Raw genomic sequence first — 7,156 nt, forward strand, 5'->3', positions numbered from 1 at the left:
ACTCGAACCCACGAACCGTGAGATCATGACCTGAGCCGAAGTCGGATGCTCATCCGACTGAGCCACCCAGGCGTTCCTTAAGTAATTTTTAAAAATAGTTTATTCGGGTGCCTGGGGGGCTCAGTCGGTTGAGCGTCCGACTTCAGCTCAGGTCATGATCTCACGGTTCATGGGTTCGAGCCCCGCGTTGGGCTCTGTGCTGACCGCTCAGAGCCTGGAGCTGCTTCCAATTCTGTGTGTCCCTCTGTCTCTGTCCCTCCCCTGCTCATGATCTGTCTCTCTCTGTCTCTCAAAAATAAATAAATGTTAAAATGTATATGTATATATAAATAGTTTATTTATTTTGAGAGAGAGAGACAAAAAACACGAGTGGGGGAGGGGCAGAGAGAGAGGAGGAGAGAATCCGAAGCAGGCTCCACACCGTCAGCACATGGAGCCAAAGATAGGGCTCCATGTCACGAACTGTGAGATCATGACGTGCCGCTCCGCAATGTGCAGTGCAGAGGACAGTCCCCACCACAGAGGAGGAGCCAGGCCCTCATAATGACGAGGTTGGGAAATGCTGCCCAGGCTAGCGGGCCGGCCAGTCTCACCTCCCGCTTCCCACCTCCACTGTGCACGCCGGGGGGAGGTCACACGCCCTGTACAGGAGGCCAGGGCAATGCTGTTCGTGCTCCAGACATCCGGCCCCTCTCCCAAGGTTTGCAGCATCAGCTCACGTTGTCAGCAATGGGCACCTGCATGCACAGCTGGGGACTGTCGGCCCTGAGCGTGGGGGGAGGGCTTGGCAAGGGCATGAATGGGCGCTGTTGTGTGCAGCGGGGCCAGGCTGCCTTGGAGCCCCGCCAGCTTCAGAGCCCCTGTCCTTGCTTTCAGCAGCCCTCCTCCGCCTCCTGGCCTGAAGCAGCCTGCCTGTCCCCACATCCTTCGCCCGAATTCTTCACCGTGACTCATTTCTCCTGGGGAGGCAAAAGAAGGCCTTGACTCCGATCAATGTTTAAAACCAACAGAAATAACAAATCGTTGATTCCCAGCAAGGTGGGAGGAGGCGAGGTGGATAGAACATTTTCCCACCATTGTACTAAGGTGGATGTGCTGCTCACCACCTGGAAAGGTGTGGAAAGGTGTGAGGGGTGAGGCAGAGTTCAGTGGAAGACAGGAAAGCCTGGGGCAAGGTGAAATGCATGCACCAGGGAAAGAGGGCCGGCAGACGGGGTGGAGAGTCACCCTGCATGCCGAGAGGTAGGTTGAAAGCTCCCTGAGTCAGCCCTAGCAGCAGGCGATGTTATAAGCACCTTACATAGAATCCGCATGGCCCTATGTGACAGGTTCTACGCTGCCACCTGTATCAGTTAGCTATCGCCTCAGCCATACTGTGTAACAAACTTCCCCACAAATTTCTGTCTCTTAACATGCCCATCACTTCATCTCTCCTAGAGTGTCTACTGTCCGCAGTTCAGCAGAGACTCAGGGCATCTGGTCCAGGCACAGCCGAAGTTAGCTCCAAGTGGCAGGCTGGGCTCACGTGACTCCGGGCGTGTCTCTTTTTCTGTGAGCCAGGGGCCTGACTGGAGTGTGTTTTTCGCATAACGATGGAGGATACGCAAAAGGACAACAAAACTGGGCAAACTCATTTCAAATCTCTACGGGTGTCAAATCTTCTTGCCTTGGCAAAGTGAGGCATGTTGCTGAGCCTGAAATCAAGAGGTGGGAAGTTGCGCTCTGGCCACCATGAGTTCAAAGCAAGTCAGAGAGCTGAGCCTAACACTGACGGATGGGGACAAATACTCCTCCCATGAAGGCTGGGGGTGGTAGAGAGAAGGCGCTGTTGGGAGTGAATATTTGCCAGTAATCTAACCTACCACATTTTAAATATGTGGAGACTGAACCACAAAGACATGAAGCAATTTGCTTTAGGCCACAGAGCAAGGGATAGACTGGGATGTGAACCCAAATGGTGTGGCTTGAGAGCCGCTATTATGCCGCACCCCTCCACCAGCGTGCCATGTTGAGTGAACTGCCTTAGAAGTGGATCCTCCAGCTTCTGGTCTTCAGGTTCTTCTTCTTCTTCTTCTTTTTATTTTTTTTAAAAATTTATTTATTTTTGAGAAAGAGACAGACAGTGTGAGCAGGGGAGGGTCAGAGAAAGAAGGAGTCACAGACTCTGAAACAGGCTCCAGGCTCTGAGCTGGCTGTCAGCACAGAGCCAGACACGGGGCTCGAACCCACGAACTGCGAGATCATGACCTGAGCCGGAGTTGGACACTTAACCAACTGAGCCACCCGGACGTCGCGATTCAGGTTCTTCTTTTAAGTTTTCCAGAAGAAGCTCAAATACTGTGAACAAAGCACAAGCCAGCCCTTCTGGATTCTGTGTCCTGTTTGGATTCTGGACCTGAAGCAACTCTGACATGTAACGAATGGTTGTTTAAAGTCACGGTATTTTGGAAAGATTTACTACACAGCTAAGAGACAACACACAGCCTTTCCTAAGTACTGGAGACGCCACCCAACACTCAAGGGCCGAGCTGAACTTGGAACTCCAGTATTCTGACCTCTTACCCCGTGTGGTCTTACATCATGAGCCAGGATGAGGATGCAGGTCTGTGAAGCGCATGCTGGGAGCTGGGTAGTCAGTGCACGGTAGATCTGAAATCGGCAGGGAATCCTGGAAGGTTATCCAAGGCTTAGACCCTGAAGGTTTAAAATCCACGGTTATCGACTCACAGCAACACTTCCGTTGTGCCTCTGGGGAAAGTCATGACTTCCTACAACACTGCCCCTCAGCACGCCGCCCAAGCCACAAGGGGTGTGGCAAACGGCTCACTTCTGATGATTGCCTTCCCCTACCTGCACAGCTTCCCTCCTAGACTCAGAGATAGTTCTGGCTCCCTTCATCCATGTTGCCTTCAAATAAGATGTTCAGTTCCTTCTTCCATTTTAATCTGTCCTTCACTTCACAGAAGTAACTCTGTCGCTCGTTAGCTGCGGGCATATTCACAGTTTCCCCGTAAAAGACAGTTCTTGGACATCCAGATGGCTAACTGACACATGAAAAGATGCTCAATGTCACTCATCATCAGGGAAACACAAATCAAAACCACTCTGAGATACCGCCTCACACCCGTCAGAATGGCTAACATTAACAACTCAGGCAGCAACAGATATTGGCGAGGATGCAGAGAAAGAAGATCTCTTTTGCACTGCTGCTGGGAGTGCAAACTGGTGCAGTCACTCTGGAAAAACAGTATGGAGGTTCCCCCCAAAATTAAAGATAAAACTACCCTGCCACCCAGCAATTGCACGACTAGGTATTTATCCAAGGGATACAGGTGTGCTGTTTCTAAGGGGCTCATGCACCCCAATGTTTATAGCAGTGCAATCAGCAATAGCCAAAGTATGGAAAGAGCCCAAATGTCCATCGATGGATGAATGGATAAAGAAGATGTGGTGTACACACACACACACACACACATACACACACACACACACACACACGAGTGTTACTCGGCAATCAAAAAGAAAGAAATCTTTCCATTTGCAATTACATGGATGGAACTAGAGGGTATTATGCTAAGCTAAATTAGCCAGTCAGAAAAAGGCAAATATCATATGACTTCCCTCCAGTGAGGACTTTAAGATACAAAACAGATGAATATAAGGGAGGGAAGCAAACATAATATAGAAGCAGGGAGGGGGACAAAACCTGAGAGACTCTTAAATACAGAGAACAACTGAGGGTTGCTGGAGGGGGTGTGGGAGGGGGATGGGCTAGATGGTGAGGGGCATGAAGGAATCAGCTCCTGAAATCACTGTTGCTATGTATACTAACTAACTTGGATGTAAATTAAAAAAAAAAAAAAAAAAAAGGCAGTTCTCGGGGCACCTGGGGGGCTCAGTTGCTTGAGCCTCCGACTTTGGCTCAGGTCACGATCTCATGGTTTGTGAGTCTGAGCCCCACGTCGGACTCTGTGCTGACAGCTCGGAGCCTGGCACCTGCTTTGGGTTCTTTGCTTCCTTCTCTCTCTGCCCCTCCCCCGCTCATGCTCTGTCTCTCAAAAATAAATAAACGTTAAAAGAAATTAGAAAGAAAGACAGTTCTTGTCATTACAATCAATATCAGACAATGTGGAAATGAGGAGACACCGGCTCCGTCCACCAGACAACCCAGAGAAGGATTAGAAAAACCCACTGACTTCCTATGATTCGTCAGCAAGCCCACCGATGCCTGCCCACGACGCAAGCGGGGCCGGACCGCCGTGGCGAGCGCTCTGGCAGCGGGGGAGGCAGACTGCTCAAAAAATATCATCATTTCAAAAAGCCAACACGAGCAGCCTTGCTCTCTCACATTCACCTCTGTCCCTCGCCGTGACTGTGCTGATGTGTTGCACGGGGCGCAGCTCATTAGGAGCGCTTCTCCACCGGGACCTATGTTTCCCCCTTGAAGATGGACTTGCTAAGCATTCCAGCAATTTGGTTGATTCAAGAGATTGGGTTGGGGAAAGATCAGTGTTGGCCACACGGTTCGTTAGTGAGATCAGTCAGCGGCTTGATGACTTCCAGAAGAAGTCTTTTACACCAACAGATTGTCCTGTCTGTGATTTCTTGGGCCTCAAACACCCTGCGAGGGGCCAGGGGTCAGAATGTGCGGTGTGATTCACTGCCTCCCACAGTCAGCTGGGACACATGATCTCCACGTGTGTTCTTTTAACTGAGGAGGAAAGAACGTCCACGGCACACACGGTGCACACCTCCCCCCACCTCCACATATGGGTAGAACGTTCTGTTTTAGATATGCATCATCGTGATAAACGTTCAACATGTTTGGACTTAACATAAGGCACTGCAGGGAGTCCTAAATTAAATTCAGGAGGTCCCCAGGGGTTCACAGGTGAAAAACACCAACCTTAAAACCTTAAAACCTTCAGACTTGAAATATTTGAAAATAAACATATAACTTTATGGGTATTGTTTGGTGTGTTATTTTAACAATCATTAAAATTTTTTTTAATGTTTTATTTATTTTTGAGAGTCAGAGACAGCGTGAGCAGGGGAGGATCGGAGAGAGAGGGAGACACAGAATCCGAAGACAGGCTCCAGGCTCTGAGCTGGCTGTCAGCACAGAGCCCGATGCAGGCTCAAACCCACGAATGGTGAGATCATGACCTGAGCCGAAGTTGACGCGTAACGACCGAGCCACCCACGCGCCCCATATTTTAACAATCGTTTTAATCTGAAGCACAGGCCCTTGTTATGTAATCAAATCTTGAATTTACACTCACAGACACTTGCTGTGGATGAAGAATTTTACGTTCATTGATGGACCTCATTCTCACCACTACCAGATAGTAGAGATATTAGCATGTGTACTGGAGGGAGCTGGTGTAATTTGCCAAAGCCACAAGGCCAATAAAGGGCATAGCTGGAGCTTACCCTGAAAACAGCCCACCCCCAAACCCGTGTTCTTCCACACTGCTCGACAGTCTCTTTCGGAGGCATATCCTTGTGCAGATTTGTATTATGCCTCAAAACGTGTTGCAATAAATGTGTCTGAACTTGATCACGCCATGAGTCATTAGCAAATTACGGTTCCTGTTCTGCCTTATGGTGGTTTTATTTCCAGTATACTTATTCTTCAAAACCCAGTTCAAATAGCCCCTCCCCGAACCCCACCCAGAACTACGCTCTGGCCTTTATATTCTGCACCTTATATTTCTCCTTATTGTTGGGTTCTTTTGTATTTATCTGCTTATACAAACTCCTTGAAGGCAGAACTAAAATCTCTTTAACTGTGTGTGCTGGAAATTTTAAATTCATTGAAAAGATTCAACTTATGGAGGTAAATGAATGTGGAATAAAACACATAGCTCTTAGGTGTGTGCTGGGCGGGGCTTACAAACGTACTCACCTAGGTACCGAACATCTCGATCAAGGTGTGGAACATTTCCATCGGCCCATCTGCCCCTTTGCAACTGATGCCCTTCAAGCAACCGCAGATCAGAGCTCCCATCTGTATGCCGTAAACACACTTCAGACCCTTCTGTCTTCTTTAGTCTGCTTAATGCTACGGAATCCTTCTGGATGCTCAGGTTATAAAACCCAAAGCCTTTTTTTGTTGTATCCTTTAGTTCCTCATATATCATATATATATTGTCGTATCCATAGTTTTGCATCTAGCAAACTTTGCAGAGTATGTAGATTCTAAGCCAAGGACTGAGCCATGAGCCAAAGCCAGTCAATGCCCCGTTCCCATGGTTCTTTCTCTGTCTGCCTGTTTCCCCATCCACTGTCCAGTTCATGTCCTCCTCATCTTTACGCTGTTATTCGCCAGCTGTGGGTTCAGTGTTGGCACCCTGTCTTCTTCGAATCCATCACCCCCAGGGCTCCTGGCTGGTGTCATAAACTTCCCATATCTCCCCATTCCAGACAAAACACAGCATACAGAATCATGTCTCAACCCCTCACCTCACCTTCAGGAACTTCTGCAGTCTAGCTTCCACCTGCCTCTCCAGCTCGGCCCCCTCTGACCTGCTTCTACCTACACTCAAGCCACTGCAGGCAGCTTGCCTGCTTCAAAAGATGTTTTGTTTCCTTCGAACTCTGTCTTCACTTAGGCTGGGCTTTCTGCTGAGAAAGTTGTTCTTTCTGCCTCTGGGAGCCTTCCCCGTTTGCAGTGTGCCTTGTTCCGCAAGGTCCGTCGAGGGGTCCTTCCTCAATTCCTTGGCGTGCGACCTCTGTGTTTCTACCTGTTGCCTTCACACCCGGGGGACTTTGTTTCCCTGTGTGTCTTCCAGCAACATCATTAGTTTCACACCACAGAGGAGTTCATGTTAGGAGAATAAGAGAAGAGAATGTTTTTTCCAGAAGAGTTGCAGAGTTCGGATATTTTTTTTCCTGCATGTTTTTATACTGCGGACACACAGGTGATCTTGTTTCTCTCTTCGGTTGGCAGCTGGGGAGCTGGGAGGTAAACATAGCACCGCCCCCTTCCCGGAACCGTAGAGGCTGTAGGATCAATTCTGTGTGCTGTGGTTACCCCTGGGTTTACCTCCGGTTTCTTATTTCCCTGACACCCGTGTTTCTTGTCGATTTTTATCCCCTGGATGGGTTTTACTAGTTTCTGCTCAGAGTGAGCCCTCAGTTAATTTGTTCAGTG

General features: G+C 49.0%; 1 long non-coding RNA gene across 1 annotated transcript; it reads right to left on the bottom strand.

Moving 5' to 3' along the window:
• Positions 1-359: 359 nt before the first annotated feature.
• On the bottom strand, positions 360-6,505 carry LOC120233132. The gene is made up of 3 exons (XR_005528728.1): positions 5,909-6,505; positions 2,563-2,694; positions 360-959 (listed from the first exon to the last, which is right to left on the bottom strand). It is a non-coding gene; the product is annotated as an uncharacterized LOC120233132 (long non-coding RNA).
• Between the last annotated feature and the right edge of the window lie 651 nt (positions 6,506-7,156).

Source organism: Hyaena hyaena, unplaced genomic scaffold, assembly GCF_003009895.1.
Source record: "Hyaena hyaena isolate Hyena2069 unplaced genomic scaffold, ASM300989v1 scaffold_85, whole genome shotgun sequence".
NCBI lineage: Eukaryota > Metazoa > Chordata > Mammalia > Carnivora > Hyaenidae > Hyaena > Hyaena hyaena.